This window comes from Phocoena phocoena, chromosome 10, assembly GCF_963924675.1.
Source record: "Phocoena phocoena chromosome 10, mPhoPho1.1, whole genome shotgun sequence".
Classification (NCBI taxonomy): domain Eukaryota; kingdom Metazoa; phylum Chordata; class Mammalia; order Artiodactyla; family Phocoenidae; genus Phocoena; species Phocoena phocoena.
Window position 1 is genome coordinate 16,055,259 of NC_089228.1, and position 12,127 is coordinate 16,067,385.

The 12,127-nt window shown below is 36.6% G+C and overlaps 1 pseudogene; it reads left to right on the top strand.

Annotated features, from left to right (window-relative positions):
- The first annotated feature begins 1,821 nt into the window (after positions 1-1,821).
- LOC136129522 (ubiquitin-conjugating enzyme E2 Q1 pseudogene) overlaps positions 1,822-12,127 on the top strand; it is a 37,291-nt pseudogene continuing 26,985 nt past the window's right edge.

Consider the following 12,127-nt stretch of genomic DNA (forward strand, 5'->3'; position numbering starts at 1 on the left):
GTTGCTCCGCAGCATGTGGGATCTTCCTGGAGCAGGAATCAAACCCATGTCCCCTGCACTGGCAGGTGGATTCTTAACCACTGCACCACCAGGGAAGTCCCTCCTCATTCTTTAAGTTGAAGAAAATGATAGTGCCAAGTGTACATGGTTGTCATGGAGATTAAATAATATATTGTATATAATGTATTTGGCCCAATGTCTGGCATATAATAAGTGCTCACTTAATGTTGGCCATAATTACAGAGTTTAGCCAGTGTCTAAGTGCAGAACAATAAAAATATTTGTCTCAGTTAACAATCAGGAGAATGTACATAAGTTAATATCTTGAAAATATAAATTATCATTTTCTAGTTAATATAGTATAACAACATAGAAATGATTCAAAATTTAAATAGCTTACTTCATCCAGAACAATAACTTGTTTATTTTTAAGTATCTTAATCTGTACATCTCATATAGTCTTTTCTTGAGAAAATTACTTTAACACCTTCATAAATATCCTCACATACCTTAGATAAAACCTGTTTTCTCATATTCACCCATTATATTAGGACTTGGAATTATCTATAATCATGGATTTTTTTACATTAAACTTTTTAGTAAAGTATAACAAACATACAGAAAATGGACACAGTGGTGAATTTTCATTAATTTTTCTGCAGAATAAAAACCCCCACGTAACTACCATTCAGATCAAGAAACAGAATTTTACCAGCACCTCAGTAGCTCTTACCACACCACCTCCTGGTCAGTATCCCCTTAAATTTAATCATTATTCTAACTCCTATTAGTTTTGCATATTTTTCAAATTTACGTAACTGGAAGTACACAGTATGTACTGTTTTGTTTTTGGCTTCTCTTGCTTATTGTTATGCTCATGAGATGCATCCACTTTTGTTTTCTTCATTTTCATCGTGGGCAATATTTCATTGCATGAATCCATCATGATTTATTTATTCACTTTGTACTTGATGAAAATTTGGGCTGTTTTCTGAACTTAGCTAGTATGATAATGCTGCAATGAACATTTTCTTATACATATTTACTAGGGGACATAGGTATGTACTTCTTTTGGGTTTATATCTAGGAGTGGAATTCATGAGTCAGAGTGTCTTGGGAAATTCCTGAGTCAAACTGCATCTATTTAGCTTAAGCACATACTGTCAAAAGGAAAACATTTTGACAGAAATGGGACTTAGTGCTACTACCCATTTTATTGATTGGAAAACAATGACTCGTGGTTAAGGGACTTGTCAGTGGATCTAAGAAGTACCAGTCATAAATGTGGGAGTAAAAGCAGATCAGATACCCACTGTGTGCAAGACATGTTGCTCGGTGTTATGGATAAAACGGTAAGAGAAAGGAGCCATGACCTCTGCTTTCATGGCACACAAAATATAGTACAGGAGACAAATGTATCAATAAAATGTCAATAAAATGAAAAGTCACATTGACAAGTTTATAATTATAGACAAGTTGAGTGATTTGAATAAAAGAAACATGATCCTAGGACATCATATAACACGTAATATCATTTGTTCTAAACTAGGAGTTCACAGAAGTCTTCCCTCAGGAAGTATGTTGAAGCTAATTTTCAAGGAACGGATAATAGTCAAGCAGGAAAAGAGGAGGCAGAAGGGCCTTCCGAACATAAGAAACAGTATGTGCACAGAACCCATGTGGAGGAAGAGAACGGCTCTTAGGACAAGACTAGGGGAGGGGGTAGTGAGCAGGGAGTCTGCAGAGACAGGCAGTGATAATAACACACTTGGCCTTTAGCCACTGTTAAGGATTTGGATTGTTTCCTGAGAATAAGAAGTCATGGAAATATTTAAATGTGGGAATGGGGAGAGGTATGGAAAAGATCATGCTGGCTGCTATGTCGTGAACAGACCAGACAAGGGCCAGCATGAATGCAGGGTACATAATCACAGAAGACATGATCCTATTTCAGACAAAGGTGAGGCAGTGGAGACGATGAGAAGCTGACTGATTACAGTGGTATATGTAAAACCAACAGCACTTGATAAGGGAATGGATGCGGGCTGTGCAAATAAAAAACACATCCAGAATGAGTCCTGGGTTTCTGGTTTGCTCAGCTGGATAGATAGGTAACTGGTTAATCCTGGGAATAAAATCATCCTAGCTGTTGATGTCGCTAAATCTAATGTAGCTTTTTAAAAAAAAAAAAAAAAATTACATTTAAATCCTGGAATTAAATCCAAGAACAAATTGACTGAACTGTTTTTTGTCACCTTTGGAAATGCTCATTCTCCTCCCAACACGCCCCAGATGCTGCCAGCAGCTTTCCGTCCCTGGCATCAAATCTTCAGTATTTTTAAAGCTATTGATTGTGGATTTCAGCAAGAAACATAATTTTGGAGGTGTTTAAAGATAATACCTGTTGTACGTGCATATGAAGTAGATCAATGGTAATCACCCACTTGCTATCTACTGTTCAATTTGAATGCTACTGAGATATTGTTATGAATTTCTTCTCATTTCATCTCCTACCATTAAACACACTCTATGAATTTGTTCTGAGTTTAGTTTATTATTATAAACCTAATGAAAACATTTCATCTACATAGAGCTGTCACAGAGATGTCTATGAGTGTTTTGTTTCAATATAACTATAGGTAAGAAGTACTTAAATGGATACATCTTCATAAACAAAAATATCTCTAAATTATACATCTGCAATTTGGGATTTGTTTAGTACACACCTTGTCATATTTAAGCTGTGAGTGATTCGTATATTGTTCTAGTCAGAAATTATGTCTTGGATGACTAAAGAGTGTTTTTAAAAAACTAGAACGTATTGAGAAAATAGTTAAGCATATATTTTTATTTTCCTCTCCCTAACTCCATTTTTGATTTTAAATTCTGCGTATCACTGCCACATTAATTTTTCTAAAAATACATTTTGCATCCCATCACTGAATTACTTAGGGATAAAAGATGCTTCCCTATTACGTACTACATGAGACCGTTTCACATTTTAGGTCTTCCATAAACTTTTCTTATCCTAAAAACACCCATTCATTTCTCTCTCCTTCTCAGAATGCTGGGTCTACCATATTCAACCAACCCTCTTTGTCTGCGTTAACCTTGGAAGCTTGAACTTTTGTGCATTGCTCCCACCCACCCTTACCAGGTCCTGAAAAAGCCAAAAGGCCAGGACCTCTCCAAATACTTCCCATCCCTCAAAGTTAAGATTAAATCTAACTTCCATTAAATCTTTCATCATTATTCCAGCACACAGTGATCATTCATTTTTTCAGTTACCTCGATTATACACATAATTAGTGCTAGTTGGCTTAAGCAATTAATGAATTGGTTTGTAGGATGATATTTATCGTTAATAGATACTATATTCTCTAAAGGAAAGGACCTTTGTTTATATATTTATGTGTCTGTATCACAGTGCTGCCCATATGGGGTCTCAATAAAGAGATGCTAAATTGATTACTTGATTGATTAGAACACTCTGAGCTGTTTATTAAACATAATCCAGTAATTTTTGTACATTATTATTTTCAAAGTTATAAGTACCCAAGGGATAGAAAACATGCTATTTATGTCCAATCTTTCCTTGTAATTTTGCGGTAATTGGAGAGAAAGCCAAAAATGAAACCTAAAATGAAAGTAACTGAACCATTTGGAAATTCAGAGTTATTGAAAGAAAGAGCTGCAGAGATTAGTCACACTCTTACTGCAATTCTGAAGCAGCATATGGCTGAATATTTCCTCATGAAGTTTGTTCACTGAACTCTGTAAGTGAATATAAGCACCACAAATGCACATCAAGATATCATCCAAAAATTGCCACTAACAAGTGTAGGAACATGTACAACTCTAACTTTTCAAAATTGAGTATCAGTTTGGGAATGCATGTACATAAATATATGTGATGTGCATCTTAGAATGTGTTATACATGATCAATTTACACACATGAGTTAGCCATCTATATAATATATTCATTTATTGTTCAATAATTATGTATTGAGGACCTGCCATGTGACAGGAAATATACTAGTTGCTAACGATACAAAAATGACCAAGAACAAAAGACATGAACTCTGGTATGATGGAGTTTACAGTACAGATGTACAGAAAGATAAATACTAAGGAAGCACATACAAAAAGGATAAATCTGGGGCTCCCCTGGTGGCACAGTGGTTGAGAATCTGCCTGCTAATGCAGGGGACACAGGTTCGAGCCCTGGTCTGGGAAGATCCCACATGCCACAGAGCAACTAGGCCCGTGAATGACAACTACTGAGCCTGCGCGTCTGGAGCCTGTGCTCCGCAACAAGAGAGGCCACGACAGTGAGAGGCCCGTGCACCACGATGAAGAGTAGCCCCTGCTTGCCACAACTAGAGAAAGCCCTCGCACAGAAATGAAGACCCAGCACAGCCAAAAATAAATAAAATTAATTAATTAATTTTTTTAAAAAGCCAAGCATTTGAAGCCCTTTAAAAAAAAAAAGGATAAATCTGGATTATTTCATTTATAGGAAGTAAACAAATGTCATTGTAGAAAATGACAAGCAGAACCTGCAGAAGGGCCTCTCTGAGGAAATGAAATTTAACTTGGCCCCTGAAGGATGAGAAGCAGCTAGCTGTGCAAAGACACCAATTTATTATTTTCTTTACTAAATATGTTAGTAGTAGCTAGAGTGAGACATGAAGCAAAAATTTTATTTTATGAGATCTTAACTTGTTCTTATGGTCCCATATCAAAGTCTGCTCAACAAGGAGATTCTATGATATAGGCAACTGATTGTATGTTGGTTTCAAAGTAATTGTAGTTATAATTTCAAGAAGAAATATAATAGAAGATTTTAAGAACAAGAGTATAAATCATTATCCTCATAATTCTCTTTTCTACTCAGATGGAAATACTTTTCAATTTCTTCTGACATGCACCTTATTTTTCTAAAAATGACCTAATGATTAAAGAATTACACTAATGTGTAATAAGATTTATCGAAAACAACCAGGCTTGGAATGAAGGTGTTTGTATTCGGGTTCAATCTTTATCATTCAATGGCTGTTGCCTCTCAAAAAACTCAATTCTTCTTGAAAGAACTGAATCACTTCCCTGATACAATGAAGACCTTTATCCTCTGAAGTTTCCTACCCACGTTCTGAAGATCATGGAATTTCATAGAATGCCTCAGTGACTACCCAGCTAGGGAAGGAGAGAGGGAATAAACAGGATATTGGAGCAGGAAGAGCTTTATGTCTCTTTCTCCTACTTCAATACATATAAATAATGCGTAAGTTCTGATGTTATATATTTTACATTTGGGGATGTCAAATGAGCTTTAACAGAATAATGGGTTCTGTCTCTAAAATGATGTTGTAACCATTGGACTAGTTGATTTGAAGACTTCATCTTCAAACAGCAGTTTAAGAATCCATGTTCTAGGACTTCTCTGGTGGCGCAGTGGTTAAGAATCTGCCTGCCAATGCAGGGGACACAGGTTCGAGCCCTGGTCCGGGAGATCCCACATGCCGTGGAGCAACTAAGCCCATGCGCCACTACTGAGCCTGCGCTCTAGAGCCCGCAAGGCACAACTGCTGAGCCTGAGTGCCACAACTACTGAAGCCCACACGCCTAGAGCCTGTGCGCTGCAACAAGAGAAGCCACTGCAACGAGAAGCCCATACACCACAGTGAAGAGTAGCCCCTGCTCGCCGCAACTAGAGAAAGCCCACGTGTAGCAACGAAGACCCAATGCAGTCAAAATTAAATAAATTAATTAATTTTTTAAAAATCTATGTTCTTCAAAACTAAGATTAAAAGTATCAAGATGAAATAAAAAACTGGTAATGATAATCTCCAGATGTTCTAGCATGACTAGTTTAAATCACTGGTTAAATTACTTTATTTAAATCATTAGTTTAAATCAGTTTTAAATAAATTTATCTGAAAAAAATGGGAACATAAAGGTAGAGGAAGTTCAAGGCACAAACGATTGCATACGTGAACCAAGTTATGCTTCCCCCCAAGGCATTTGTGCACCATGTACCAGCTACTTCCATGCACCTTTGCCATCCTAGGTATTCTTCAAGTCACCACTACCTTCAGCCACCTCCTCAGAACACAATATTGACCTTAAATAGAAATGAAACTTAAGAGGTTCACCTTGCCATTTCTATTCTTACATTTTAAAGGCTCACTCAGATGAACTGTATGGTTATTTTTGTGACAGTAAAGGCAGGTAGAAATTGCGATTAAAATTTTAAAACATTGTATTTCGCCATCCATACGATGAATGAAATCCAGTGACCAAGTTTTGCATAGATTCCATGAGAATTCACTTCTTCATCAGGTATATTATAGCAGAAAAGAGCAGAAATGTGGCTCTTTCTGGCTGGTGAGCTTCTGTCAGAAACAATGGCAACAATTTGAAAGGAAACCATTTTATAGCAATGAAGCATTTTCAGCAATATTAAAAATATATACATATTTCCAATAAAATCCTTGTAAAGCAAGATCTAATAGAATTTTTTAAAGCCAGTTTCATTCATACAAGGCATCTGCTGTGAAGAGTGTCTTATTGTTACATAACATTGAAAAAGAACTAAGATACATAGGAAAGAAAATAGGAATTGTTTATCTTTAAAAACTGAATTACTAAAAATGTTTTATGCCAACTTATTCTCTGGGAAATACAGAAAAAGTGCATTTTTCTCTTTACCTCAGGTGATAAAATGTTCGTCTAAAAAATCAGAAGTGTTTTCATATTTCACATGGGCCCTTAAGAAGCATCCTTTCTTCAAGTGAATTTTTTCCCTGTTGGCTTTAATTAAGTTTAGAATAGTGCATCTAGATACTAAAAAATGAATGCAAATCGAATTACTGTCTAGACCAACAAGTTCTAATATTTCCCCTTACAGCTGTATTCTGCTTTCAATGTGTTCATGAAAAGTTTCTCTTAAATCAAATTTCTGATAATCAATCACACTTCAAAAGCACTAGGAGAATTTGTTATTTAAAAGGACTCTCCGTTAAGAGTGAACTGCACAACTAGTAATCCTTGGAGGTAACACACAATCTGCTTTAACGATTGTAGAAATCTGTCTTTACATGCGTTAGATATGCTTTAAGTGTAGAGCACTTGGGCAGTGCAAATGGCTCAAACACCTCCCAGTGTTAGCTAGGAAGATGGTGTCAGTTAAAACTGTAAGAGGGTTATTCACTCCTACCTTTACCACAAGCACCATCGTACCAAAAGTGTCCAAGGCACCTATCTGCTGCTAGTGCTCTCCAGCCAAAGCCCCCCAGTGTTAACAGCTGTAGGTGAACAAGTTAGGTTTATTATCCACAACAGTGAGAGACAACACTTGCCATGGGAACCATGGGATGACTCAGTAAGAGAGTGTTAGAAAACACTATATTCTTGTTAAAGAATTTGGGATCATGTTAAGTGATCTGGGGGGGAGTTTAAGGATGTGGGGCTCTGGTCTGGACTGGATATTCTCAGGAGGTGGGGTAATTCTATGAATGGATGTATTAATAAATCTTATCTAGAAGAAGGGAAGACTAAATCCTTCAGCTCTAGAGCAACAGTCACGCATACCATATGGGAGAATGAAGTGTTTGGTGTTTCATGGTTTAGACAATGTTCATGTTTAGTCCGTGTTCAAGCGTGATTACACACTGGTCTTATTTTTGTCTTGATTCATCGTGCTCATGGGGTTGCCGCGTCTGATGTTGAGGTTCTCTGAGTCAGTTTATGTTCAACAGGGGAACTCCGCGGCATGACTGCGAGCATCAGATCAGCCTGTAGCAACACCAGGTTCTAGCTGCACGTCAGGGGCTAGAATTCTTTCTCAGTGTGAATGTGTTCAGACTTTAGTTTGTTGTTATTTGTTGTCTCATAGTCATGCTTATTTTAAAGAAGCTTATGTTTACTCCTCCAGAGTCATCTTAAGTAGATGACTTTTCAAAATGAATTCTTCTCTAATCATTCACTTCTTCCTCATTCTTAAAGTAAACCAATAAGAGGGGCATTTGCATTATCAAGTGCTTTTTTTAAATTATAAATAACTTTGGAAACTTTATAGTCAAACTGTTATTTGTATCTTTTATATATAAATATGTAAAGATGTACTTTTTTCCTAATCAGAGAGCCAAAGAAATCAGAAATTTAGACGTCTTGATAGAAATGGAAAACTTCTATACTCCTTTTAATAACGTTTTTAGTTTCTATCATCTACACTTGTAACATTGTAAAGCCATTCAGAGTTGGTGTTTCTCCACTGTGGAACCCTGATAAAGGTTTTTCTTAAGATTTTCCATTTCTGGTTCCAGCCAGACTTAATCACCTAGTGTACTTCGTAATCAGTCACCTGTATTAACTGAATCCAGCAACGTAGTGTATCTAAAAGCAAGGACTCTTTTCTCTCACAGTCAAGCATTGAAACACTAGAGGATCACACCAGAGAACTCAAAAGAGAGTGAGCAGAATGAAATTCTGGTGCTTTAGTCAGAGAGAAAACAATAGGAGACAGCAGAAGCAATGATAGTTGTCTCAAGCAGTTACAGTAGTGTCTTCATTTCTGTTGCTCCAAAGAGCAAAATCCATATGACAATATTTTAATTACACAACGTGTAGAATTCTTCATTGGGAATTGGACTGGTGAGCTTTAAATGCCTGTCCAACCTAAGACTTTGGGTTACGGTCTGCAAACACGGATAGTGCCTGGTTTATGGCACCATTATCCTAAGCCATTTGTGCACTCAACTGTAACAAACATTTGCCAGGTGCCAGGTACTGTGCTAAATCCCAGTGTAGTAGAGTCCACAACAAAGTATCTGTCCTTATGAAACCTATTTTATAACAGACAGGCAACCACCTCTACAGAGGTCAACATATAAATTAACACAATTTAAGTATAGATTGTGATAAGAAGGTGGTTTTAGAAGAGTGGAAAATTAATCCCATTTTAATAATATTTAAACCTTAACTTTGGATGGTTAGATAATCAGTTAATGAGGTAACAGGCAAATTTCCCTACTCCTGTTTTCTTTTCTTGGCTTATGTTTTGACTTTTAACTTTGATTCCCAAATATAGATCATTACCATTGGGATGACTGAATAGAAGAATATAGAGAAATCAATGTAAACAAATCTTTATGATTAAAAAAATTAGATTTCAAATCTGTTGAAAAATTGTTTGATTTAGACCATCAGCAACATCTAATTCAGCACAAATATGGATCACAGACCATGATATCACCCGCTCAGAGTATTTTTTTCTTATTCAAGAATCTTTTTTCTGTTTCTTGGCAGAGAACTTAAACTGATAACAATTGTGTTTATCTCTGGTTTCTTAAAGATTTCATTCCATGGAACACCAAGCAAATGGCCTACCACATCTTTATATGATCTTAAATATGATACTTGCACCCAAAGTATAAAAGCAACTAAGCAACTTCCATATCATAAAGTAGCACAGGTAGTTGAATAAAGCAGAAGTGAATGGATAAATCCTATTTTAATAAGGTTCACAAATCCTTCACTTAAATAGAAGAGAAAAATAAAAACAGAGAGGAAAATTTATATATGATTTCTCAGCAGTACAAAGAAGCTACTGTGAAACTGATTTAATGGGAGATCTAGACCTATGAAAACAAGATTCAACAACAACAAAAAGCAGCAAGATTCAACCAAAAAATCTGTGTTGCTTTAAATAAAACCCATTAGGATGAGGTGGGATTGTCCCATGAGTCAACCTAAGCCAAAAGCTTATGTTTAAATAACAACCATAAAAAACATTGTGCAATTTGAAGAATTCTGCTTCTCACGATGAAGCACATTACTGACATCTTCAAAAGGTCCAGAGATTTCCCTCATGTAAGCAATGTATAAATTTTTTTTGTTTGGTTTGTTTAGAAATTTCATGACCCGATTGGGCTTTTGGAGAATAAGTAGTATCAAAAGAAACTGTTGACTTGAATTCTCATTACTCAAGCATTTGAATAGTTATCACTTATTTATCTCCCACAACAAGTCTAGATGAAAGGAATTGAATTTGAGGCTAATCCATGTATCTTAACTACATACGTTGAATATTTTCATCTCAATATATTATATATCCAAATAGTCACACCTGCAAGATGAGTATACATGAGGATCTAACATAATTTTATCTACTAAAATGTGTCCTTCTGATTGAAATATCTGCAGCCAAACCAGTTCACTTTTTAATTATGTGAGTTTCTTTCTCTTCATTTTAAGAACATATTATAATTTTCATATAAAGCTATTTTTTAAAAGTTTTCATTACTTTATTCCAGTTTATCAATCTCTGTAAATTTCTGTTGACTTTCTTTGCATTCATGTATATTAATTCACATCAGAGGATATTTTTTCTCATTTATGTGACATTAAAAATATACAGTGATATTTGTTTGAAAAACATTACTTTAAGATATATTAATGTGAGCATGTCCCTAGTCTATCTCATGTGATCCTGAGAGCAGTGAGCTTACTTATTGTTAAATCCTTAGAAATCAAGTTTCAAAACTGTCTTTCTGCAAATGAAATGAGAGTTGATTTAGAGAGGTTCATGTGTGAGTTACTAACATCTTTTTTAACATCTTTATTGGAGTATAATTGTTTTACAATGTCATGTTAGTTTCTGCTGTATAACAGAGTGAATCAGCTATACGTATACATTTATCCCCATATCCCCTCTCTCTTGTGTCTCCCTCCCACCTTCCCTATCCCACCCCTCTAAGTGGTGACAAAGCACCGAGCTGATCTCCCTGTGCTATGCAGCTACTTCCCACTAGCTATCTGTTTTACATTAGGTAGTGTATATATCTCAATGCTACTCTCTCACTTCATACAGCTTACCCTTCTCCCTCCCTGTGTCCTCAAATCTGTTCTCTATGTCTGCATCTTTATTCAAGTCCTGCCCCTGGGTTCTTCAGAACCATTTTCTTCTTGTACATTCCATATATATGTGTTAGCATACAGTATTTGTTTTTCTCTTTCTGACTTACTTCACTCTGTATGACAGACTCTAGGTCCATCCACTTCACTACAAATAACTCAATTTTGTTTCTTTTTATGGCCAAGTAATATTCCATTGTATATATGTGCCACATCTTCTTTATCCATTCATCTGTCAGTGGACACTTAGGTTGCTTCCATGTCCTGGCTATTGTAAATAGTGCTGCAATGAACATTGTGGTACATGACTCTTTTTGAATTATGGTTTTCTCAGGGTGTATGCCCAGCAGTGGGATTGCTGGGTCGTATGGTAGTTCTATTCTTAGTTCTTTTTTTGTTTTGTTTTTTGGGGTTTTTTTGTGGTATGCGGGCCTCTCACTGTTATGGCCTCTCCCATTGCAGAGCACAGGCTCCGGATGCGCAGGCTCAGTGGCCATGGCTTACGGGCTGAGCCGCTCAGCGGCATGTGGGATCTTCCCAGACCAGGATATGAACCCGTGTCCCCTGCATCAGCAGGCGGACTCTCAACCACTGTGCCACCAGGGAAGCCCTAATTTTAGTTTTATAAGGAACCTCCATACTGTTCTCCATAGTAGCTGTATCAATTTACATTCCCACTAACAGTGCAAGAGGGTTCCCTTTTCTCCACACTCTCTCCAGCACTTATTGTTTGTAGATTTTTTGATAACAGCCATTCTGACCAGTGTGAGGTGATACCTTATTGTAGTTTTGATTTGCATTTCTCTAATGATTAGTGATGTTGAGCATCCTTTCATGTGTTTGTTGGCAATCTATCTTCTTTGGAAAAATGTCTATTTAGGTCTTCTGCCCATTTTTGGATTGGGCTGTTTGTTTTTTTGATATTGAGCTGCATGAGCTGCTTGTATATTTTGGAGATTAATCCTTTGTCAGCTGCTTTGTTTGCAAATATTTTCTCCTATTTTGAGGGTTGTCTTTTCGTCTTACTTATGGTTTCCTTTGCTGTGCAAAAGCTTTTAAGTTTCATTAGGTCACATTTGTTTATTATTGTTTTCACTTCCATTTCTCTAGGAGGTGGGTCAAAAAGGATCATGCTGGGCTTCCCTGGTGGCGCAGTGGTTGAGAGTCCGCCTGCCGATGCAGGGGACACAGGTTCGTGCCCAGGTCTGG